The 27,260-nt window shown below is 36.1% G+C and overlaps 1 protein-coding gene across 36 annotated transcripts in view; it reads left to right on the forward strand.

Annotated features, from left to right (window-relative positions):
* ADGRL2 (adhesion G protein-coupled receptor L2) overlaps positions 1-27,260 on the forward strand; it is a 624,038-nt gene that overhangs the window by 375,655 nt on the left and 221,123 nt on the right. The window lies entirely within an intron of this gene.

A 27,260-nucleotide genomic window follows, 5' to 3' on the forward strand; every position in this document is an offset into this window, starting at 1 on the left:
CAAGTTTTCCTGTTTCTATGTTGTATGAGTTCATTAAAAATTTTGTCCACATTATTCTGTCCCCTTTCAAGTTCCTACAGTGGCTTCCTAATCTATCAGTTTTGTACTTCTTACCAAATGAGAGCTTACACTTTCCTCAAATGTGGACTGAAAACTTGCTTCCTCTGAGGGCTTTTCACAATCTACTCCATTAGATTTTGCATTTCCTCTAGAGACTTCCTGAGATTTCAAATGTCCTAAACTTTGGGGGGCTTGGGGGGGGGGGTCACAGCATAGATACCATGTTTATATATTCTGTTTGAACTACTTGATGGATTGCGATATATGTAATTGCTGTTACTTCCTTATTTCACAGATGTGTGCCTGTGTTTGCTCCTCTCTCTGCATCTTGATAATGCTTTGCTTGAGCCTGAGGCAACATGGCCTATGTGTATTATGTTTTTTGTTTTGATTTCACCATATGGAGTTCAGTACCATTTATCACTGTTGACTAAGCAACTAATAATATTTTTCCTAATAAAGAGTGGTGATACGTTTTGCAGTTTGTTCATTCACTAATTTACCCGTTAACAATTATTTATTGATCACCTCCTGGGTGCCTGGCACTGCGCGAAGCACTTGGGCAACAATGACAAAAGAGAGAAATCGTTCAGTAGAGCTTACCGTCTCCATCAAGAAGTCTGTTCAAAGCACTTGAATCATGATGCTTTCCAGTATCATTCCAATGCTCACATGTTAGCCATAGAGACTAGAGTATCAGTAGCCCTGTCTCCCTTGCTTTTCTCAGTAACCTATTTATTGATGTTAACGCAGTGAAGAAACATGTAGATTACACCAACTGTGAGAAATCCATGTATTTTCAAAGGGAAGTGAGTGGTGGATCACATATTCATTGTCTTGACCTTGGAGCAGGTCAGAATAGACACAGAGGAAAGGAATGCTACCTGCTGCCAACTATTGTTAAGAGAGTACAATGTGAGATCCACCCCCAGAGCACTGGTTGATGTATTGCGCTAAAACCTCTAGGTATGCCAGTCATAAGTAATACGTCAGAAAAATATCTCAACAATAACTATATCTGAAATCATACTTGTCAGAGAAAAGCTTGAGAGACCTATGTATGATTCTTTAACTCTGGCTTTCTGTCTTAGAGGTTGATGATATCATTATTAATACTTACTGTTAATTGCTTGTATATATTTGTATATTATTTGAATTCCAGCATAGGCTTACAGATGTGCTGTTTTTAATGACAAAGATAATGACAACTGAATTGGTGATTAAAAATACACTATAAGCTTAGCACCTTCATAAAAATCCCAGAGCTCTTTACAAAAACAATAAAACAATGAACTAAAATAACAGCTGCGCTAATCATAAGCTAGTTAAAAAAGATAACACTTAGGAGTTTAGGTTTTTTTTTTCAAGCCCATAAATTAAAAGATGCAAAATTTCATGCTCATGAAGGCTATTTTTAGAATTTGCTAATGGATGACAGTAGAATACGTACTTCATATACAAGTAAAATGGCTCTTGAGTTGAAATGGGGTGAAATATCAACTTCTAGTCCTTCTAGAAAGGACTAGAAACTTCTAGTCCTCTTTAATCTAAATCCTCTATACCTTTGAGATTTCACAATAACCATAATATTTATTATGATGGCCCATGACACTATAGAATTTTTGTTATAAAGCACTGAACCATATTCATTGTATTCATTCAATTCAGCTACAAAATCAAACCAAATCATACCAAACCATTGGTATGGAGAATTTCGACCAAGTGACACTGCTTAGTGTATTAAGTAATATCTGAGCAGGAGGGAAGCAAGCTTCCCTCACACTGTAAGGTTACTGCAAATATGGGGTTCATGAACACACTAAGAAGTCAGATTCCATATGTAAACTGTTATACCCCTAAAGAAACCAAAGAAAGCAGGTCAATCATTTATGTATTGTGTTAGTTTGCTGGGGTGCCATAACACAATACCACAGACTAAGTGGCTGAATCAACAGAAATTTCTCCCACAGTTCTGGAGGCTGCAAGTACAAGCTCAAGGTGTCAGCATGTTTGGTCATCTGAGGCCTTTTTCCTTGGCTTACAGATGGCCACTTTTTGCAGTGTCCTCACACAGAGTGTGCTTTCCTTCGTGCATGTGCATTCCTGGTGTCTCTCTTTGTTCCTCTTGTTATAAAAACACAAGTCAGACTAGACTAGGGCTCACACTAATGACCTCATTTTAACTTGATTACCTCTTTAGAGCCCTGTCTACCAAATACAGTCACATTCTGAGGTACTGGGGATTAGGGCTTCAACATATGAACTTGGAGGGATACAATTCAGCCAATCACATGTTTTGTAGAGGGGTGAAGAATGTTCCTTCAATAGACATGTCCACTTGGAACCTCCGAATGTAACCTTATTTGGAACAAGGATTTTGCAGATGTAATTAAGGTAAAGATCTCCAAATGAGATTGTCCTGAATTAGGGTGGGCTCCAAATACAATGACATATGTCCTCATAAGTAACAGAAAAAGAGAAGACACACAGAGACACAGAAAGGAAGTCCACATGAAAACAGAGGCAGAAATTGGAGTGATATGTCTCCAAGTCAATGTTGGCTGGCAGCCAGAGAAGGTAGGAGAGAAACACGGAATGGATTCTCCCTCAGAGTCTCCGGAAGAAACCAATCATGCTGAGAGCTTAATTTTGGACTTTTACCTCCAGCACTGTGAAAGAATAGATTTCTATTGTTTTAAAGCACTCAGCTTGTGATGATTTGTTGCAGTAGCCTAGGAAATTAATACAGATATTGGTATGGAGAAATAATAAACAAAACTACCATATACTGATGACTTCCATGTGAAGGCCCTATACTATGTATATATTATCTCTTAAATCCTCTAATCATCTATGTGAGGTAGCTACTACTTTACCCATTTTACAATGAAGACACTGAGGCTTACAGAAGTATAAGTAAACTTCCCAGGAGGCACAGCTAGTAAATGTCAAAGCCAAATTCAAACTGATATCAGTTTGACTCCTTGTTGTGGTCATTCCACTATACTGTATCAAACTGACAGATAAGGGTATCTTGAGACTATAATGAATTAAATATTTTGTTTTGAAAGGTCTCAATTTATTGACTGTAGGCAGTGACCCATGGAGATAGATATAGAGAAGGGCAAGAGACAGGTAGAAGAGGTACGAAGGAAGTTGATACTGATAGAGAATATTGTAGGGAATGCCTTGCCCCAGCATCATCCCAAAACTATGGCAGGGAAAGAGGTCACCTTCTCTTCTAACCATGCTATATCAATTGGGGTTCCTTTATTTCCTCCCTCAAGGCTTTACTGATCTCAATATCACCTACAGTTCATTGTTGGGCAGGAGTGTGCTCTTTCTTGTTGTGGATCTAAGAGGCCATATTCAGTTTGCAATCTTGGCTTTCTCTTGGACCCAGATTTCTGTGCCTAATAACCTCAATCTGATTCCTGGTTTCTTTTTCAGTGCTCTGGACTCTGCATATCATGAAGAGAGTAAAAGCAGTCACTGAGGACAAGTTAATCAGGAATAAAGATTGAGATAGAAGCAGAGTTTTGTGTGAGCATTCTTGCCCCATCCATTTATAAGATTTTGTTCTTCTCCATTGATAGTCCTGGGAAGACTCCCTCAGTGCCAACCCCTCACCAGGCTCCAAACAATAATTTCTGTTATGCTGATGGAACCCAGTTTTTCTAACTTATAAGTCTGAGGGATGCCTACATGGCTTAGTCGGATGAGCATCTACCTCTTGATTTTGGCTTAGGTCAATGATACCAGGGTTGTGGGATCGAAGGTTGAGGGATCGAGCCCTGTGTTGGGCTCCATGCTGAGTGTGGAGCCTGCTCAAGATTCTCTCCCTCTGGGGTGCCTGATTGGCTCAGTCGGTTGAACATCTGACTTCAGCTCAGATTACGATCTCACAGTTCATGAGTTTGAGCCCTGCATTGGGCTCTGCACTGACAGTGCCGAGCCTGCTTGGGATTCTCTCTCTCCATCTCTCTGTTTCTCTCTCTGTCCCTCCCCTGCTACTTCTCTCTCTCTCTCTTTTTGCCTCTGACTCTATCTCAAAATAAATAAAACTTAAAAAAAAAAGATTCTCTCTCTCCCTCTACCCCTCTCCCCCACTCATGAGCTCTCTCTCCCTGTCTCTAAAATAAAAAATAAAAAAGTAAAAAAAGTCTGAACCATGAAAGGAAATATTTCTGTGTCTCAGATATTTTCATATATTTACATACTTTGGATTCATGAAATACATTTATTTTATATTTCTTCAAGAGCCTATGATACTTTCAGCATGATATGAGTGTACAAACAGAAGTTGACAAAACAATGAGAAGGATACTGGCCATGAAGCTTCTAGAGTCATCCTGGCAAGTGGAACCTTTCAGGTCTGACCTTTAAATTTAAAACAATGTATATCTGTTTGCACTTACAGTTGCAAAATAGAAGATAGCTAAATTTCATAACCCCAAATCTATTTACCCATCAAATGTTATTGTTGAAGTTACCAAACTATCCTTTGATTCACTGGATATAAATAAAGACTTGAGAACAAACTGAAACCCAGGTGATAATTCAAAATTTGAAAGCGTCTGGTAAGACAGATCATGGTGGCCTCAGAACTAAATTTAAATAATTATGTCATAAAGAAATAAACGCTGTGTATCCTGCAATGCAGCACATTGGTCAATGTTGCCTAAGTATGTCTTTAAGGTGCCATGTAGTTTAGAAGGATCTGGGTTTAGGTCAACATTGAATGCTGAACTAACTTACAAGCAATACATCAACCAGTATCTCCTTGATCCAAGGTCCCAACTCTCGTGACTAGAAGAATGACAGCTTCTTTGAGCTAGCCCTTATTCTTGCATAGTGGTCTCTAGTATGATAGTCAGCAACTGTTGAAGAAGCTCTTCAGTCTTAGTCTGATTCTCCATCAGAAGGGACAGCCCCACACAAGGAAGGTCAATGAAAAAGCAGAGTGGGAAATGGAACATTTCCACACGTTCCTAGACATAGCTCCACCAGTTTAGGAACCTTGAGCTAAAAGTAAGAGATCATGTTCATGGTGTTCACCACCAGGACTTTACAGAAACAGTAGACAGGCTAGGCACAAAGTGGGTGCTAGAGTAGCTACAGATGCAGAAGAGACCCCACCAAGGGCAGTGGGCTATGCTTGTTCTGTCATCTGGCAGTTTGACCTTTCCCCATTCTACATAGTGAGTCTGAGCTGTGGTATGATTTTTCTGCCCCTGTCTTCCTGACACAGTCTGATATTCTAACACGTGTTCTGTTTTGTTGTTGTTGTTTTTAATTTTGTTAGTGTTTATTTTTGAGAGTGAGTGAGAGAGAGAGAGAGAGAGAGAGGGAGAGAGAGAACAAGTGGGGGAGGGGCTGAGAGAGAGGGAGACACAAAATCCAAAGCAGGCTCCAATGTCTGAACTGTTAGCACATAGCCCAACTCAGGGATCAAGCTCACCAACTGTGAGATCATGACCTGAGCCGAAGTCAGATGCTTAATCAACTGAGCCACCCAAGTGCCCCTCTAACACCTGTGTTTCTGACGTCATTTTCTCCATGCTTACTTAGTTTTATCTTATGCCCTGAACTCTGTGTTCTTTACCCAGGACCCTTATCCTGGTGTCCTAAGTGATCATTTCTCTAGATTCTATCTTCACAATAATTAACCTGATTATAGGGCTGTAGCCAGCAAGATACGGGCTACTTGTGTCACTCATTCCACAGGATGCCTCTCTATACCTGCTGCCCCAGGGACCAGTGGCCTAGTGTCCTCCTGATAATGCTGGTGTTCTGCTTTTGGAATAATCAGGTCAAGAGAAAGAGCTTTACCTCCTCCCCCCAAAACAAAACAAAACAACAACAACAACAACAACAACAACAACAAAAACAAAAGACAAAACAACAATAAAACCTTTTGTGCTGGGAACTCGAAACAAGGCAATCTATTCAGCATGATCCAACCCAGTGGAGCAAGCCTGGCAGACAGAAAACAACACAAAACAAAACCACAGTCTCACACAAGAGTTGAATTAATTGACCCAGTTATCCTAGGACAGCCTTACTCCTTGAGAATGTGTCTCTCAAGTCAAATTGCCGGGTTCCATCCTTGGCTCTACCACTTGCTGCATAACCTTAGACATTTTGTTTTAACTTAGTGCCTCAGTTTCTCCATCTGTGAAAAGTGGGTAGATGTGTTGGGAGGCTGAAAATGAAATTCTTTATGTAAACATCTTCAAGAGTGGTGGTACATAGCTAGTGCTCAATAAATTATTAGTGGTTTGATAGAGTCCATCAACCCATTTCCTCTCCCTTAGACCCCAAACCATCAGCTCACTCAAGAAAATGCCCTGGCCTGGAACACTGAGAAGAAGCCAGGGTAAGATAAGGTCTTGTTAGCTGTTTATATTAGGACAGAATGTAAGCTAACATCTTTCTGCCCCAGCCCAGCCCTATGGGCTGAGTAAAGTAGAAAAAGAGCCTAACCTGTTAATAATGGATGGTAAATATTGATTGATAAATAAAGTAGGCAAGTGGAGTGAGAGATTAATACTCACCTCAGCAGAGGCCCAACAAATATCAAGCGTAGACTTACCTATCCTGCATGCCAAAAAATCTCCATGATGCTCCCAGTGTTTCTCATCAGGGGAACTCTTGGGGTTGAGGTCACTTTAAATAAAAATGTGAGGTTTATGTGTCTTTCTTCCAAATAATTCTCTGACACAATTCTTATTCCTCAGTTTCAGGCCATTTAAACAAGGGTTTATTAAATGCCTACTTACTACATAGCACTATTGGATGTGGACTTTAAAAGGGTTATTTGAATCAAAACAAAGCATAATGAGCTTCTGGCATCCTTGAATATGATTTCCGGTCTATTTAAGGGTCACATTTGAAGTGGCATTTTATTTTTGAGCTCCGAGTATTTGCCATTCACACAATATAGTTTAAAACCTATTTATTTATTTATTTATTTATTTATTTATTTATTTATTTATTATCTTACTTTCTGTTATTTTGTGAACCTAAGTCAAACTCTTTGGCTTGGCAGTATTTCTGTTACAGCAGCCATGCCTTTTGGTCTGAATGACTGCACTGAATAATCCTAACAAAGTTGAGACAAGCACATGATTATTCAGACACAGATATGGAGTCCAGACACACACAGGGAAATAATACAAAAGTTTTGAGCCCCCGTAGTGCTTACTGCTTGTACTGCATAGACTTACCACTTGGTGCTCCAGCCAAAGTTCACATTTAGTATTTTTTTTTTTAATTTTTTTCAACTTTTTTTTTAATTTACTTTTGGGACAGAGAGAGACAGAGCATGAACGGGGGAGGGGCAGAGAGAGAGGGAGACACAGAATCGGAAACAAGCTCCAGGCTCCTAGCCATCAGCCCAGAGCCTGACTCAGGGCTCGAACTCACGGACCGCGAGATCGTGACCTGGCTGAAGTCGGACGCTTAACCGACTGCGCCACCCAGGCGCCCCGTCACACTTAGTATTTGAAAGCGAAGCCACTTGGTGGGCTTGCTCCTCTACATCCCCTCCTTAGATGAGATATCTAGAGGATCAGCTGCCATGAACAGAAGGAGGGAGCTTTTGAGAGGAGACAGACATGCAATATAGCAAAAGGGATGAAAGAGGTTCAGATCTCAAAGAGAGTAATAGAGAAGGAGGGTCAAAACCTGCAAGTTGAGTGTGGAAAAGCAGAGTGATGGATTATAGAACAGAATGGAGAAAGACATGGTGAAAGGTTTCCATTACTAGAGAAAGAAAGGCTTCAAATAGAAAAAAGTATATATTATAAACTGGAGTGTTATGTTTTCAGTACACAGAATGGTCTTACACCCCTTTTGTGTATTATAGGCCGGGGGCTAATCTCAGGTGAAGACGAAACAAGGGAAGTCTAAGAAAAGTGACAGGTTATAGAATAAGGGTAAAGAAAATTAGAGTGAAATGAGTTGGATACTGGGGCCAAAATAGATATAGGAAATGGGAAAAGAGGAAGCAGTGATAAAGAAAAGTATATTATAAGGAAAAGAAAAGCATACAAAAAATAATTTTATGCTTTCCTTTGAGTTTAGAGTCATCTTACTTTCAGAAAACATCTTTTGGGCAGTAAATGTTAGCCTTTTGAGTGCTGACCACTGAGATACTGAAACTTTGTTTAGGGAGATGTAGTCTTTACGTCTCAAGATCCATATCCTTCAAGAAACTTTGACATAGGAATGATCATATTCAGAACAGGATAATTACATATATTCAATTAAATTCCACTGAGTATTAACTTTATGTCTCACAAGACTTGGGATCTTTTGCACTTAAAATTTATTTATTTTATTTTATTTTATTTTATTTTATTTTATTTTCTTATTCACAGTACAAGCCAGGATGGGGCAGGGAGCAGACAGAATCTTAATTAGGCTCCGTGCTCGGCAAGGAGCCCAACACAGGGCTCGATCCCATGACCCTGGGATCATGACCTGAGCCGAAATCAAGAGTTGGATGCTCAACTGACTAAACCACCCAAGTGCCCCTGCACTTAAAATTTAAAGGTGCATGTGAATTCTACACAAACCTAATCATATTTTCTCTGATAACTAACACACTAATGCCCTTGACTGAATTCTCCTTGGAAGCTGCATTTTCTAACCAACAGAAACTGAAGACAACTTTTAAATACATCTAACCAAGAAGACTGCAATATTCAATCAAGTTAATGTTATCAGTGTGGTGATTATTTGAATATCTTTGATGTCAGAGCCATGCCTCAGAATTTCAAAATTCACTTCACTTTGAAATCAAAGTATACACACGTTTCTCCCACTGTAATATAAAATATATATATTAAAATTTTATCAAAAAATTGAACATACAAAAGGAAAGTGCAAACTTCACCAAGGATTTTGATAAAAATTTAATTTGTTTTCAAATATTTTATTTTCTATGAAATATATAAAACATAAGCTAACCGTGAATGTGGTGTATATTTTACTATTTGTATGACAAAAGACTGCTGGTTTACATTAGAATGTGCATTTTTAAAAGGCAGAAGTATGCCTTACAATGAAAGAAAAATTGAACCAGGATTTGGAAAAACCTACATTTTAGCCTCAATCCGGCTTTTGTCCTACTAGCTATGCCACTTGTTTAACTTCTCTTTTTGTTTTTCTGTGAAGAACAAACACCTTTATTTTTTATTGTAATATAGTTGGCATACAACTTTTTTCTCTTTTAAACTGGGAGTAATATGTTCCCTACCTAGTTTGTTGAACATGGAAAGGTAGCTTTAAACCAAATCGTAAAAACATACGAAACACAATTTCGTTATTCAAGTGTAATTTCCTTAGGGGTCATAAACAACTTCACTCACTATCTTTTTTTTTTGAAGGCTTTTTGGAGAAGGTACCATATTAAAAATTTTTTTTTCTTGTCATGTTTATTTATTTTTGAGAGACAGAGAGAGAGAGGGCGGGGAGGGAGGGGCAGGGGAGAGGGGGAATGGCAGAGAGAGAGGGAGGCACAGAATCTGAAGCAGGCTCCAGGCTCTGAGCTGTCAGCACAGAGCCAGACGAGGGGCTCAAACCCTGGAACAGGAACTGCGAGATCATGACCTGAGCCAAAGTCAGAGGCTTAGCAGACTGAGTCACCCAGGCACCCCAGAACTTCACTCACTAAATGTTTGTTATCCAATATATGGCTTTCTGTCTCTTCTTCAAATCGTCACACTCTTGGACTTTTCTTCTACTACTAGAAAAAGCAGAAAAGGACTTTTCAAGTCTATCACTTTCTTATCGTAATTTAAACTATTCTAGTTGAAGCTTTTGAGGGAAATGCCATTGAATACAATACTTAAAAGCAAGTATTTGATGCCTTATGTGTACCTTTTGACACTGAATGGCATCATGTGAAGAGTGAAGAATGAAAGCAAAGAATGTAACAAAAAAATAACATTCCATAAAAGAATACTCCAGAAAGTAGATATTTTACTGCTAGGGTTGTTATTATCATTCCAGGCTCTAGCACAGTAGAGGATCTGGGATATTTATTATATGAATGAATGTCTCTATCTTTGCAAGAAAAAAAATAATTTATACTCTTCTTATACCTAATTATTTGCCATGGAGTCATTCTTACCACAAATTTTTCTCTGTCTCCAAGTAATTGCTTTTCCCAGGATTTTTAAATTAGGATTTGTTCCCATTTTATCAAATGTAGGACCTACAGTCATCCCTTAAATTGTCTGGCAAGTTCAGTGGTAACACTTATTCCTCTACTTATTGTAGAAGTGAGATTTCCAGAAACATCTTAAAGATAGAGGAACAAGGCTTAGAGAACTTAAAAAAAAAGGCACTGTCCTTGCAAAGAGTGATGTAAGAGGTAAGGAGGTTAAGAGACAAAACTGAACAAATGAGTTCGGGGAGAAAGCTAGCCTTTTATAGAGTAAAAGGAAACAGAAGTACTTTCGGCCAGCCTAATGAAGGGTTTTGAAATTGAGGGTCCTTAGAGGAAACCTGGAATTAGAACAAGTTAAAAAAGTAAAGAATGTGGGGAGTGAATGGAGAGGGCTTGTTTGTCTAGAGTTGGTGCCTTAATAGAAAAACGGCAGGCCAGCAGCAATGCTGTAATGATAAATTGGCATGTATAAGAATGCGGGCAGGAAAGCACAGTGCTAATGACAGTTAGAGATTTTTGTTTTTAAAGGAGCACATGAACTAATCCAAAGGAGTTACTTAAAATTACAGTTTGCTCTTTTTCTCTCTCTCTCTCAGAATTGTTTAAAGAGAAGAGGGAGAGGAAAAGGAAAGGTGTAATTTATAGGATGTACCTTAGGAACTATTATTAGAAGAATAAAAACGAGAACTACTGGCAAATGTAAGTGCATTAGAAATGCAGTAATTAAAAGGTTCTACAAGAAAAAAGGAAAATCAGAGCTAACAGTCTTCTATTAACCTACTGTGATTTATAACTCACATTTTATTTTTTTTTCTCCCAGTACAAGTTCTCTGTTACCATGTATAATAGTCACATGCAATATTTTGTTGTTGTAACCCCATATATGTAGTAGTGAGTGGATCTTAATTTGTTTTTTATGTGCCTCTAGTTCATCAGCTTCAATTTCAGGGAAAAATTTCTCTGTGCTTTGAATAGCACCCAGCATAGCTACTCTGTGTTAGCAACTGATGTCTATTTTGGTAATACAGCAGTTATCGGTAAACGATCAGAACAAACAATGAAATGCATCATAACACTGAAGGAAAGGAAAGGACAAGGATAGATGTAACTGGTGATGAAGTGTATTTGTTCTGGGAAAACTGAGATGGTTATGTAAATGTTGGGAAGTGGGAAAAGATATATTAAAGATAAATCTAGGAAATAAAGTGAGAATAAGATAAATGCAAGGAGTGTGATGAATCATTTCTTAAGGAAATTAACCTAAATTCCTGATGGAGGTCAAGCATTCTCTGAACACATGAAAGCACTTGTGTTTCTAAATGTTAAATTAAGATCTGCTCAAAATTTCACGAGAAATCAATACTTATTAAAATACAGAGCACGCTTAGCAATGTTCTAAACACTACAACCATGATCCCATTTAAAATATTTCTAAATTGTGTAGGTAGGAACTAATATAATCCTCATTTTACACATGAGAAACTGGTGTATAGAGATACAAAGAAGCTTGCCCAAAGTCATACAGGTTGTTAAGTGGTAGAGATTTCAAATACAGGTTGAGTCTGGTTTCATGCTCAGGCTGACTCTGGAGTCAGGCACTGGTAACTACTGTATCTTCTGTGTGCAGGAGAACCAGAAAGATAAACTGTTACTGCGGCAGCTGCAATTTTTACAAGGAAACCAGTACTGGTGTTCATGTAATTCATTGAAGTAGCATACCTAGCACATGTTGCTAAGAAAAATGTTCATGTTCTCTATGCCAAGGATGAAGATGGTCTCTCCTAGCCTTATTGCAGTGCACCAAATGCTGCTCAAAGTTCATGTGTCAAAGTGCCTAACTGATTACAAGGGAGTGTCTGAGGCATTGATGAAAATAGAGCAGAAAAGAAAAAGAAAAAGAAAAAAAACAACAACAAGATACTCCTACTTGGGTTCTTCTTTCTTCTGCTGTGTATACAGTCTAAAATGTCCCTGGTTCCAGCTCAAATTAAATCGCATGAAATTATGTTTGAGATTTATTTTGCGTGCTACTTGAGAAATGATAACGTTTCATGAATTTTTTAATGTTATCTCTGATAGCCCTTGCACCTCATTTGTCCCAAGGAGATCACTGAAAATAATTTGAGAACAAACCAAAGAACTTTAGCACCTTAATCATTTAGCATTGAGTTGGTCACAGGAGAGGCTGGGGATGGATGAGTGCAGTCACCCTGTTGGTTTGGAGGGGACGCTCTCAGAAGACAGTAAAGATGGAGGCCTTTTTATCCTGATCACTAAATGCATCTTTTCCTGGTAATCCTTGGTTACTGGAGAATGAAAGACCCAGGATGAGGGTAGGAAGAGAAGATTTTATATTACCAGCATTTTATATTAACATTTTACATTAATATTTTTAGCAATATGAAATTTATAAAATGCATAAGCAGATATAATCTCTCTTGATCTAACTCCCTGAAACGCAGATAGCTGTGTATCCTTGGAAAAGTTGCCTATTCATTCTTAAACATCAGCTTCCTCAATCGTAAGATGGGGAGAAGCAGAGATTCTCCTTAGACAAGTTACTTAAGCCCTCTGTTCCTCAGTTTCTTCATTTGTGACCTACCTCAGTAGGTCAAAATGTAATTTTGCTGATATTCAACAGTTTTTCACCTACCGAAATGCCAGTTTCACGTAGTTCAACATAATACCTCCGGTATTATTGTGAAGATGAATACACTTAAACAAGGGCCTAGCTCTTAGTACAAACTCAGTGTTAATTTTATAAATATGGTCTCAGTTCATCCTTATAATAGCCCGGTGACAGATAATTGGGTTCCACCTGTGGATATAAATTTATGTGAAAAAAATGTAAATAGTATATACGGATTTACAAGGGTGGGGGATCGTAGCTTTACAACAAATACTTCTGCAGTGTAACCCTTTGTCTTGTGCTTTCTGGACTGCCCAGTGTTTGTCTATTGTATCAGCCAGCTAAGAAGGTCTCTAAACTGCTTTTCCCTCGCATCCAAATTTGCCATCCACTGGATGGTTCACTAGTTCTGAGGTTGCAACAAATACTCGTGTGACTTCGTTTACCTTATAAAATGGCTTAATGCCAAAAAAAATGAGTATTCCCATGCTCATCGACTTAGATAGGGTTATAAAAGCAGAGAAACTTGTATAATATTATAATACACAGTGATAAATACAATCAAAGTTCAGAATTATTTGTATATTCTGATTATTTTGGAAATAATGGAAAGTTTTTCATTTTGGTTTTGATTTCTAAGACACCAATTATAAACTCCTTGCCAAAGAACATTGTGCCTTTGCAAATATGTGTGTATAACATATATATACTAAATAGGTATATATTAAAGAGGAATAGTTTATTATAATTGAAAGTGTAGAATGCTAAGTATTATGGAGGCAAAATGAGTAAATTGAAATTATTTAATCTATATTTTATAAAATGCCTTTGAGAATGAACTAGAAAAGTTACATGAATATTTTGTATAGAATTCTCTATTGTGAATAAATATACTACATAAAAGTCAATGTATTATTATAGTTAGCAAAACTTATTATTGGATTTTTTTCTAATAATATAAATCGAATAATAGTGATTTGGGGTCCTCTTCTCTCTAAGAAACTAATTCAAACTTGTACATTATTATTATTTATTTGAGAAATAATGTGGAATGTGCCAGGATTTTTCTCATAAAATGTATTTTTGCACATACGCAACGTCTAAATGATTAAGATGTAGACATCTTTTGTGAACCCTATCAAAAATAAGGATCAAAAGAGAAATATAATGTAGCTATTTCTCCTATCCTTTTTTCTCAAATATAATCATTTGAGAGGATTACAGTAATTTTTGAAAGGATTGAAATGAACAGAACAGTAATCTTAGTGAATAGGAATTTTAATAATTGAGTATTCAACATATTCTCTTATTTGACTGAAAAATAATTTTTCCTTTAATACTGTGTGTGTGTGTGTGTGTGTGTGTGTGTGTGTGTGTAGTGAGAGAGAGAGAGAGAGAGAGCGTGTGTGTGTGTGTGTGTGTGTCAAAACACACAACACTGGTATTTTTTTTATTGGCTTTGTTTGTTTTAATTCTAAGATCTTGTTTCTAAATGGTGACTTTAGACACAAACTAGCATCATTTTCATTTTGCCAAAGAGAAGACTGGAGATAAGAGTGTAGGAGTTATTTGCCCAAAGTTATCTAACAAGGACTGGGAAGACTTCAAATCAGGTCTCAAAATTCTTGTCTTTTACATATAGATGATAATAATTTCAATTGACTAATCTATCCTAGAATTTAACCACTTTCGTTTTCTTATTTATCTTTCTTTTAAACTAATATACTATAAATTCTTGAAATTCATAACAGTACCATTAGAGTAGACAGATATCTACTGAGCTAAGGAATAAAATACCAAATATTGTTTCAGAATAATAGAAGGCTTTGGGACCATATCCATAATTTAAATTATTAAAATAAAGTCGCCATTTGTGCGAGTTAGTAAAACATATACATCTGGAAAGTGGCTAACGAACAATAGAAAGATTTAAAGATTTTTGTCTACCTCAATCACTTCATTTTCCATTCATTGTTGCTCAAGGATACATAAGCTTTATCACTACACTGTTTGAAGTAGAATTCAGCTACTGTGAAAATATTTTTTAGCAAAAATAACTTTTACACATTATGAAGAAAGTGTAAGTGATGTAGAAAACCCAAGCAATATAATTAAGTTTCTCTTTTAATTTAAAAATTCACTCAGACTGCTTCCCCAACTAACCCTTTCTTTCCCTTTTACCTTCCTCAATTTACCATCTTTTTTTTTAATGTTTATTTATTTTTGAGAGAAAGAGAGAGTGTGAGCTGTCAGCACAGAGCCAGATGTGGGGTTTGAACCCACAAACTGCAAGATCATGACCTGAGCCAAAGTTGGATGCTTAACCAACTGAGCCACCCAGGCATGCCCCCAATTTGCCATCTTGATTGATATTGGTCCAATCTGTGCAAAATGACTTAGATGCAACTAAAAGTTCATTGTAAATTTGACCCAAACATACTAAAGAAAGCCAGCAAACAAATAAGAGAATAATATAATTCTCATCCTGAGGAAAAGAATGTCACTGGGTAAATGGCAAACTGATGGCAAGAAAAAACTAAACTAACCACCTGTCTAAGGCAGCTCCCCTAGCTTTCCTTATTTTTCTTCTTAGCACTTATAATAACCTGGAATAGCACATATTGCCTGTTTATTGTCTTTTTTCCCCTCACTAGATGCTAAACACCATTAAAACAAGAACTTAATAGATTTTTATCTTCTTAAACAGACTCTGACACATATAGATGTTTCCTAAATATTTGTTGAAGGAATAAATAAAATAGAAATTGGTTGTCTGGGGAATAGAGTTTTATGGTTAACTGAATGAAAGTATATTTGTTGAAAATATTTCTAAAATGTCTGTAGTGAACATGGCAGTATTTAGATTGTGATTGAGTTTCATATTCCTTTTTAGGGTCATAATTCTGAATATCACTTGTTATATAGTATAATATATAAGTCATGGGAGTTACAGTAAAATCCATACTGACTTTATGACTGACCTTGTTTTGAATAAATCTTCAGTTTGGATGTGATTTCTTATAATTGGCCAATTTCCCTGAAAGGCAAGTAGGTAAAATATATTGATTAATTGAGAACTGTAGTTAATTGGGTTTTTACTAAAATTTATTTATACTGGCACAGAGTAGTAGGTACTCAATAAATATTTGTCAAATATGTGAAGTCTAGTTAGTTAAGATAGACTTGTTATTTTGTTTTTAGTTTCTTAATAAAAAGATAACTTTTCGATTAAATACATAATATGCAATAACATTAGAAACCACACAGCAGGCAACAATTTAAAAGAACTGCAATTTCTTCTTATTCTCTTCTTTTTTACCTTCCTTTTCCTCTTCCCTTATCCTTCCTTTTTTCCTTTCCTGAACAATCAAACCCTAAACTCATTAGGCGGGGACAAGTTAGGTTGGCATCCATAGGGAGTGTGGGCGGGGAAAGCCTCAACAGCCTAAAGAGCAGTGTTGGAGCTCACGAAGGATGAGAAGAATGTCTGGGTGGAGACTGGGATGTTTAACAGCAATAGGATATTGGTTACATGTGAGGAAATAGATCAAATAAATATATTAAGGATAATTGGGATATAGCTTTTTCATTGTTGAAGAAGGTAGTTAAAAATATGAAAAGAGAGCAACTATGTTAGATCATGTGGCATTGGTTTAGAAATAGAGGTTTCAGTGTGCAAAAATACAGATTTGAAGGGGTAAATGCACCCTGATGTGTATAAAGTATTCCCAAAAATGCCAAACTATGGAGAGAGCCCTAATGTCCATCAACTAATGAATGGATAAAGAAGACGTTATATATATATACGTCATATATATATATATGGTGTGTGTGTGTGTGTGTGTGTGTGTGTGTGTTTATAAAATGGAATATTACTCAGCCATCAAAAAGAATGGAATCTTGCCATTTGCAATGAAATGGATGGAACTAGAGTATATTATGCTAAGCAAAATAAGTCAGTCAGAGAAAGACAAGTATCGTGTAAGTTCACTTATATGTGAAATATAAGAAACAAAACAGATGAACATATAGGAAGAGGGGAAAGAGAAGGGAGGAACAAGCCATAAGATACTCAATGACAAAGAACAAACTGAGGGTTGATAGAGGGAGGGGACTGGGGGATGGGCTAGAAGGGTGATGGGTATTAAGGAGGGCACTTGTTATGATGAGCACTGGGTGTTGTATGTAAGTGATGAATCACTGAATTCTACTCCTAAAATCAATATTGCATTGTATGTTAACTAACTAGATTTTAAATTAAAAAATAAATTAAATTAAAATGGAGGTATCAGTGTGAACTCCTAATGTATGGATATAGATACAGATACAAATATACGTCAATATGTGTATACATGTACAAATAGCCGATAGATAGATAGACAGATTTTTTTTCCTGCATATATTTCCCTAGTTCCAGATCCTGAGAACAATGACACACCCAAAACAATGGGAACACCTGCCTTCCAAATCTAAATACCATCTAAAGAAACTAGGACTGCTTGGAGAAACAGCTGTTTGCATACCCGGGGCATGAAAAAGACAAAAATAAAGTGTATCTTATTGTGCCCCAAATACGGAAGTACTTGGGGTGCCTGGGTGGCTCAGTCAGTTGAGGTCTGACTTCAGCTCAGGTTGTGATCTCATGGTTCATGAGTTTGTGAGTTCAAGCCCTGCTGTCAGTGCAGAGCCCACTTTAGATCCTCCACCCCCTCTCCCTGCTCCTCCCCTGCTCATGCTCTCTCTCAAAAATAAACATTTAAAAAATATATGGGAGTACTCAAAACAATGCCAGGGACATGTCAAAGAAAGAGGTCAGACTAAAGAGGATCACACTGTGCATATCTGAGACTATTTGAAGATCAAAGTGAATAATAATAAGAGCAGATTATAACCTATTGGATAAAATGGATATCCATGAGTCTATATATATAAATATAATATTATATTGTTATTATATTATATATATGTAAATAAATAAATAAATTGAAATTTAATGTACTTCTCCACAATATAGTTACTAAAAACAGAAACAAAATCTTACAATGATCACCTTAATCATGAGATCAATACTAACATCACAAGTGATGTGCCAACTGATAGGACACTATGATATCCATCCACCCTCACTTTCATGATGCTGCAAAGACAGATAAGATAAGCCTAAAATGAGGAGCATATTACAAAATAATAAATTGTAATTTTTTTAGTTTCTTAAATTTCTTAATTTTTTTAAATTTTCATACCCATGAAAATAATGGGAAAACTGAGGAAATCTTCTAGATTAAAAAAGACTAAAGAGTTTAAAAACTAAATGCACTCCTTAATTCTGGACTGGATCCTTTTGCTAAAAAGAGCATTGTTGAAACAAATCGCAAAACTTAAATGCATTCTGAGGGTTGAATGGTAGTGATGAATCAATTCTGATGTTGGTGGGTGTATTTCATTTATAAAGGAAAATGTGCTTGTTTCTGTTGAAAAATATGTTCAAGTAGTCATAGTAATGAGTTGTCATTACAGATAATTCAGGAAAGACTTGACTTGTATTGCAATTGCAATATTTCAAAGTAAGAAAATAACTTTTAAAAAATTCAAATTAAACACCTTCCATGAAATTTTGTCATAATCCTAAAATAGTTTTTAGGTTATAGAAAAGTATTTTATATTTCATGAATTTGTATAATACAATTGGAGGTATAGAATGCAGGGGGGTTCCCCCCATCCCCTTTAAAAATAAAGTGGAATAATAATGAAAAAGGACAATTATGCTTGGTGGGAGTTCCATTGAAAACAATTAAGACCTCCCAAATGTTTGGTACTCATGGTTGTAGTAATGGCTTTCTGTTTTCTTTTGTTTAAATATTAAGTGCCTCTTTATATATTTTAGTAAGAAGGAACCAATTCTCTATGATAGGTATTAAAATATCAATGCATATTATCTTAGAAAATTAAGATTCTTCCTGAGGGGCAGAAAACTTAGTAGAAATATGTGTACAGATAACATTTGTATATTTACTTACGTTACTATAATACAACCTTTTAAAATAATATGTCAAATAATAGATTATAATGTTCCCTCCCTGCATGAACTTGAAGTAAATTCTAGCAAGAACTGGCCATGCAGCTCATGGATAAAGAGAAGCCTAAGAGGGAGGATATCACTGCATCCATTTATTTATTTATTTGCCTATTTATTTATTTTAACTTTATTTAGTTTGAGAGAGAGAGAGCAGGCAGGGCCAGAGAGAGGGAGAGAGAGAGAATCCCAAGCAGACGCCACACCGTCAGCGTAGAGACCAATGCGGGGCTTGAATTCACAAACTGTGAGATCATGACCTGAGCTGCAATCGGATGCTTAACCAACTGAGCTGCCCAGGTGTCGCTGAAGCTATTTACTGTTATCAGTGTTGACTATCTTTTAAATAATCCTTTCCCTGTTTTGAAGAGTACTCTTTATTCTTTTGTGGAATTGAATTGTGGGTATGAGGGTTTTGGTGTATGACTAGAGAGATGATGTATGGGGGCCCCAGGTTATCTGAGATTTGCTGTCCTTTCACTGAAAAAAATTTCTCATATCTAAGTATCTGCCAGCCTTGGGGAGTTCCTCCTGGCCAGGCATTGCAATGTGCTAACAGAAGCAAAAATATAACAATAAGCCTTCTTGCGTTTCATGGGCTCTCTCTTATGAAAAATTAACTTTTCACAAATATGATTTGAAGAAATTTATGGTGTTCACTTAGGAAAACACTCAGAATTCCATGTTACTGAGGACAAGTTAGGCTAAGATCAGTAACACTGTGCAGCGGATTCAAACTACAACTTTTGCTCTAAAACTATGGAAACTTAGACAAATTATTTAATCTTTGTGCTTCATTTTCTTCATATGTAAATGAGGGTAACAATAACACCTATATCATAGGATTATTATGAACATTAAATGAGACAGCACATGTAAACTGCTTAAAGTAGTACCTAGGACATAGGAAACACTCACTAATTCCTATCTGTCATTATAATTATTTGAGATCAAGGAATTAAGACAAAGATATCAAGCAACAATGGAAGCTACACTAAGAAATCAGTGATTTCTTAGAAGACATTTGACTGATCATTCTCTGAATAAATATATTTATTTCCATGTAGCTAACACCATATTAAGGCATGCAAGTACTCTTTTTTTTTTCCATCTGTAGAAATGGGGGTGATAATAGCGGTATTCCTCACAACATTGTTATAAGGATTTAATTATAAAACTTAGCAATTTACCTGCCACTACTAATAAGCACTCAAAAAACACTAGTTGTACTACTATTGCTAATTATTATTATTATTATCTTTATGATATAATAAGATCAGAGTCTGAGACATACATGTGAGGGCATAATTACAATTTTATAGTATGATAAGAACAGAAGAGCTAACATTTCAATTATTTTTAGGAAGGAATGCAGTTTTTCCAGATGGAGAGGAAGGGAATAGCATTCATGAATTCCCCATGTGTTTTACCTAAACTTGACTTGTTTTAAAAAAAATCAGTGGGCCCACAGTTATTCCACTGAGAAAGTACTTTTGAATTGACCATGTCCACACAAACTAATCAATCAACAGGTAATTGAAAACCAAATCTGTGAAATACGCAGATGAAGTGTAAGACAGCCTCCCAGCTGATTTTCCTATATCCACACTCTGTCTTCTTTAGTATACTTTTCATAAGGTTGACACACTAATCTTCTTAAATGCAGTTTTCATCATGCTATAGCTGTTGGAGAATATAGTGTTCGTTCCCGAATGCCTGCTGCATCAAGCCCAAATGACTGTGTCTAGCTTTAAGGATCCTCCACAGTCACATTTCAGAGTATAGCACCAGCACCAACATCACCTGGGAACCTGTTAGAAATAGATAATCTCACACCTCAATCCAGACCCACTAAATTAGAGTCTGCAGTTTAACAAGATCCCCAGGAATGCAAATTAAAGGTTGAGAAACACTGCTATACAATATCCATTAATCTAAAGCAAACAAAATCACTCACCCATAACACAGCCCATGGTCCCATCAAGAAGAATGAAATCCTTTCATTAATATCTATGTATCCAAACAATCCCTTTGCTCATATTCATAACACCATTAGAAATACCTTATTTCCTTCCCCTCGACTATCTAAATCCCATCCATTCCTGAAGGCCCTGTGGAAAAATCCTCTATCTTCCATCAAACGAACACCATTTCAAGCCACACTAACCTTGCTGAAAAATTCTTGCGTTTATGTCAATACCATTTCATTGCTCTTATTTATTATCCATTAAATAATCATTTTCTGAATGCTTATTATTGTTTACCAGGCACTGTTGCACTGGTTAGAAAACAAAAATGCAGACCTTCCTTGTCTTCATTAAGCTCACAATCAGAGCAGTCAAGGTTCAGTAGAGATACCTTAAGTTCCACAGACAAGAAGTGCAAATGGGTAGATGTACAGGTGCAGGGCCATATTGGGTAAAGCAACCTGATTTGTGCTTTTTTATTGTTGTTAGGACTACTTAAATGAAGGAAGTAAGTTGAAATTTATTAAAACCTTCTGTGGCACAAAATAGATGAAACGTCTTAACTGATAAAGAGAGATTGTACTTTGTTTCATGTTAATTTTATAATCCTGTAGATGATTAATTTTTTGTAGGACAGCAACATGTCTTTCTTCATTCATTCAACAAATACCAGAAATTTTCAAATAGCTCCTATTTGTCCTTTTCTGACTCTTTAAGCCTCAAACATGGTATGCACTAAATAAATACTTGTTGATTGAAGACAGTCTTTGATCTCACGTTGGAGACCAGGTTTACACACATGGAACGGCCATTGTGCAAATGCAGCTTTTCCTCCTACTGCTTTTCATGACATAAGGAAATGTTCACGAATTTGCAATGACACTTTGGTTTACTAGGAGTGTCTTTTGGATCAAAAAGTTCCTCCAGGGTGCCATGGAAGTTTCTGTTTCTCTGCAGCTAATGTTTTCATTCACCAGAGACTGTTTTGGGAGTATAGCCAACCAAATGGAATTGGCTAGTAAAAGCTTTTGTGGGTGAGCATTTCGGAAACAAGTTTCAAGACCATTTGCCAGCAAAACCTCAGCAGGTAGAATTTTAAACAACATAAGTTAATATAAAGGCTTGATTTGAAGAAGCCTGGAGGAGCAGGAAAGAGTAAAGTGACATATGTAACATCCTACATTCTTTGAGGGTAAGAATTAAAGTTAGTTTTCCTTATTGCAAAACTACTCATCAGCTCCTTGGATAGAAAGAGATGCTTCTGGTAGACAGGCATTCTCCAAAAGATCTCATGCTCCAAACAACAGCACTGGAGTATATTAAGGTTAGATATTATTATGTAAGACCTTTTGTGAGCCCCTTGTATCCTTCAATGTGATTTGAGAGAAGGATAACATAAGGAAACGTCAAAACCGAACTAAGTAAAAAGACGACTTCCAACTAACGTAAACTGGAACTCTATAGGATCTGGTATTATACAAAAAGTGACCATCACTTTGACTAAAGAATCAGCAATTTCCTTATATTTATAATCTTCGAATTACTTACAACTTTCCCTTATCTTAATCAGCCACCTTGGCGAAGGTGAACATTCCCACATCATGTGCAATTTTCTCTTCAACTTTTAATTTCTCTGGGTACAGGAAAAAAGCTCTGGGCCCTTAATTGAGCAATTACTATTTCTTAAGTGAATATAGAGTTTGAGGATAGTGCCAAAATCTTCCTTTCATCCAGAGAACAAGTCTAACACAGTCAGCGGCATACACATTGTCTGGCAACACCCCAGCTTTAGGTTGAAGAGCCAAGTCAAGACTGAAAGGGAAACTCATTCTTCACCCCTAGTCACTCCCTGGCATCTACTGAGGTTCTTGAAAGAATGCCAATTAGGACCGATTTACATGTCTCCTTGGAGGTTTTAGATAACTCTTCACTCTAAGAACTGTTTGTTTTTCTCATTTAGACCATTTCTCCAGAGTAGGATTTGCAAACTTGCTGCTGAATATGCTGTTTGCAGATCACTGCTAGGTTTCCATACTGACATAAAGCACTGGTACTTGAAAAATTCATTAAGAAGTGACTCATCTGAACTCCCAGATCTAAATCTGTAGAGTGATTCTGCAATGTTGTCCCAGAATTCAAGCAACAGAAATTAAAGAGTTCATATGCAAACGGTTTATAAAATACACCTAGACAAGGCACTTATTGCTTCATAGCTCGTGCCATTGTTTGAGGAATTCTGTTTTTAAATTTTCTTTATACGGAACTGGAATCCACTTCTCTGGAACTTTTTGCCATTTGTCTTGGTTTTCTAAAATACTCGCTGTCTCCTTTACATAAGAAGCCCTTCAAATATGTGAAGATAGTTTCCGTGCTTCTCTTCTTCTGCAGGTTTCTCTTTTTAATTAAACTTCTATTCCTTCAGCTACTCCCTAGGTTATATGGCATCCAAACTTCATCATTAATGAGAAGCTAAGTTTTCAATAACCATATGGTGAACATAGTCTTTTAATGATTATCTCAATTAAAATTAAAAATACATACAAACTGTACCTTAAATAACCTTTTTTATGTTTGGTCAAGTTTTCATTGATTGCTGTATTTAGGTGGTTTGTAATACCTAAGATACCATCTAGAAATTGCCATGAAAATGTCAGACTGGTAAACCCAGCTATAGAAAGCATCTTTTTGGTTGCCTCCATTAATGAAAATGTTACCAGACACTACTAAGTGGTGATTGAAACATCATGCTGAAATATTACTGTTAGCTACTGGTGTAAAATTTCTCACCAGAGAACTATCACAACTTCAGGATAAAATGTTTGCTATCTAAATACAAATTTTAGCAGGCACTAAAATTGTCAAGAAGACTTAAGATCACTTTGCTTCTTAATTACAGTTTAAAAAATTATTATAAAAGTATCAAATTGAAATAGTTACTATTTGAAAAATTCTAAGCATTTATGAAATTATAATAAGCTAACCCTTTAAGTCAGAATTGAAGACAGTTTGAATATTCCCTATATGCCCACAAAAGTTTCTCTAGTCTTTTGCAAAATAAAATGATGATTTGTCCAACAATGTAGATGGTTAATATTCACCCAAGTGACATCAGTGATTTAATGCATCATGCTTTTTCTTCTCATTAAAATTGCTATTACTGAAGCTTGGCTAAATTTTCTTCATGCTTGGCTCTCCACTTAAGTCTGAGACTCTACAGGTTTCCTCTTATATCATGTTTTACTTTGTCTTCAGTTATTTTTCTTCCTTCTCTTACCTGCTTTCAAGAAATAGAAAGAAGCTCTTTGATGTGCCAATTCTGAGTATATTCAGATAAAATGCAAGTAATTCAATAGACTTCTTAAGGAAGAAGAATGTGAGAGGTCGTTTCCCTTATTCATTGGCTATTTTATTGAGGTTAGATGACCCATGGTAGAGGCTTGCTGGAGTGAGTTTCAAATTGGCAAAAAAAACACACAAAAACACACAAAAAACTAATTTGCTATAAAGGAATGGTGGCAGAAAGAGAAAAAAAAGTGAAGTAGGAAAGTCCAAATGTATATTCTTATCAAGTCTTACACTTGTCCAATAGTTACAAGCCTCTCTGAAAATATTTATATGTGTGGGTGGAGGCAAGTTGCCCATTAAATTGTAGGAAGTGTTATCAGATTCATCAGGACTTGGTTGTAAATTTGACTACACAGTTTTGGCTCATAGAGAAATAAGGAGGAAATATCTGATTAAAGTGTGCATTGCTGCTGAGGCAACTGAATGTTGCCATAGCAATTGAGATGAAATGTGCAAGAAGTGAGATAATTAAATCTAACCCCTTTAGTAGTTTTGACAGTCAATGCACTGCCAATAGGAAAAGTTATCTACAGTATTAAGATAAAACACATTCCTTATGGAAAGTCTCCTTACTAGTATTTTGTTGTTCCCTTTCTAAATACATTGCTTTAGGTGTCTAATTTGAATGTTCTCTTTTAATAATCAAATACAGTTTTGACCTTGGTCTGCAGCTGCCTAGAATTTCTGCTAGTTTATTGTATCATGGGAATAGACATCTATAAAAAATATCCAATTTTTTTCTCTCAAGTTCTTAGAAAAAAGTATTCTGAAGCCAAAGCTGTCATATTTGAGCTTGGAATTCAATAATATCTAGAACGTGCTGCCCTCTTCAGGAGCTGGTGCTTAAAATTATTTTGCTTTTTTTTTTGAGCAGTTTAAAAATTATAAATATGAGTTATAATATCAAAAATAGTATTAATAATTCTTTGGGAATAAGCACCACATACAATAAAATATTTCTAAGTTAAAAGTCTTTTCCATTAAAATATTTCATTAAAAATCAATAAATACAAAATTTTGAAATAAATTGTCAATATGTACAATTAAGTATATAAATAGTTTCCTTAAAAGGAACTATTTTAAGTTTCCTTAAACTTAAGAAACTATTTTAAGTTGCCTTAAAACTATTCCTATACTCATTGGCAGAATTCCTGAATCATTACAGAATTTCTACAGAAACTACCCAAATGTTTCTTTAAAAGTAAAAATGTTTAAAAACTAAGATATCCTCTATGTCAAAATCTAAGTAGGACACACTTCAAATCTTAATTTTATTCTCCAGAAAAAAAGTCAGTAAATTTTGTGAACATCAATATCTGTCATTTCAGGGGCACCTGGCTGCCTCAGTAGGTAGAGGATGTGACTTCTGATCCCAGGGTCGTGAGTTCAAGTCCCATGTTGGGCATAGAGCTTACTTAAATATACATACATATATATATATGTGTGTGTGTGTGTGTGTGTGTGTGTGTGTATAAAATTTGAATTTTTAGCTAGTTTTTATTTATAGAAACATTTTCTTTACTGGAAATAATGATTCAAATTACATTAACACATGACAATTATTATTCAAAATTATTTCATTCAAAAATAGCCTTGGGGCCCCTGGGTGGCTCATTGGGTTAAAGCATCAACTCTTGATTTCAGCTCAGGTCATGATCTCCAGTTGGTGAGATTGAGCCCTGCTTTGGGCTCTGTGCAGACAGAGCCTCCTTGGGATTCTCTCTCACACTCTGTCTCTGCCGCTTCCCTGCTTGCGTGCACTCTCTCTCTCAAAATAAGTAAATAAACTTAAAAACAAAACAAAACTTTGAAGGGTCTGAAATGTCATTATCCAAAAACTCAAGTAAAAACCATTTTCTGAGTATGTTTTCTATTAAAATTTCCTTAGACATCTAGTTTTGGTAGGGGAGGTAGAGGGAAATGACTCAGTGTGTTTTTCTCTAAATTATGATATTTAAAAAATAAGTAAATAAAGGAAGGGAAAATGACCAATACATAATAACACTATCAGGATATGAGAAAAGCATATTTTCTTACATACTGACATGTTTCTTTATTTTAGAACTATTGACACTAAGAAAGGTAATTTTGTACTAATTATTAAATGTGAGAGTAAGTTTTAATTACAAAATTCTAAAGAACACAAGAAATTCAAGAAAAAATTCCTTTTTCAAATATAATTTTGTTCTAATTCTTATCATGGGTGCAATCAAAACCTTGTTTTTAATGAACAGAAAACAGTAAGAAAATAAATAATGCTTTGTTATCATTTATTTAGTGTGGAAAAGTTGGAGCTTAGACTTCTAATTTTGTTTCTCACCTCCTACATCAGATTTCCAGTTCAAGATTCCAAACAGGAAAATAACTTATATATAAATTTGGATTAAAAAAAAATGGTCACTCATCCAGATGGCCAACAGGCACATGAAAAGATGCTCAACATCGCTCCTCATCAGGGAAATACAAATCAAAACCACACTCAGATATCACCTCACGCCAGTCAGAGTGGCCAAAATGAACAAATCAGGAGACTACAGATGCTGGAGAAGATGTGGAGAAATGGGAACCCTCTTGCACTGTCGGTGGGAATGCAAATTGGTGCAGCCACTCTGGAAAACAGTGTGGAGGTTCCTCAAAAAATTAAAAATAGACCTACCCTATGACCCAGCAATAGCACTGCTAGGAATTTACCCAAGAGATACAGGAGTACTGATGCATAGGGGCACTTGTACCCCAATGTTTATAGCAGCACTCTCAACAATAGCCAAATTATGGAAAGAGCCTAAATGTCCATCAACTGATGAATGGATAAAGAAATTGTGGTTTATATACACAATGGAGTACTATGTGGCAATGAGAAAGAATGAAATATGGCCCTTTGTAGCAACATGGATGGAACTGGAGAGTGTTATGCTAAGTGAAATAAGCCATACATTGAAAGACAGATACCATATGGTTTCACTCTTATGTGGATCCTGAGAAACTTAACAGGAACCCATGGGGGAG

Source organism: Prionailurus bengalensis, chromosome C1 (assembly GCF_016509475.1).
Source record: "Prionailurus bengalensis isolate Pbe53 chromosome C1, Fcat_Pben_1.1_paternal_pri, whole genome shotgun sequence".
NCBI lineage: Eukaryota > Metazoa > Chordata > Mammalia > Carnivora > Felidae > Prionailurus > Prionailurus bengalensis.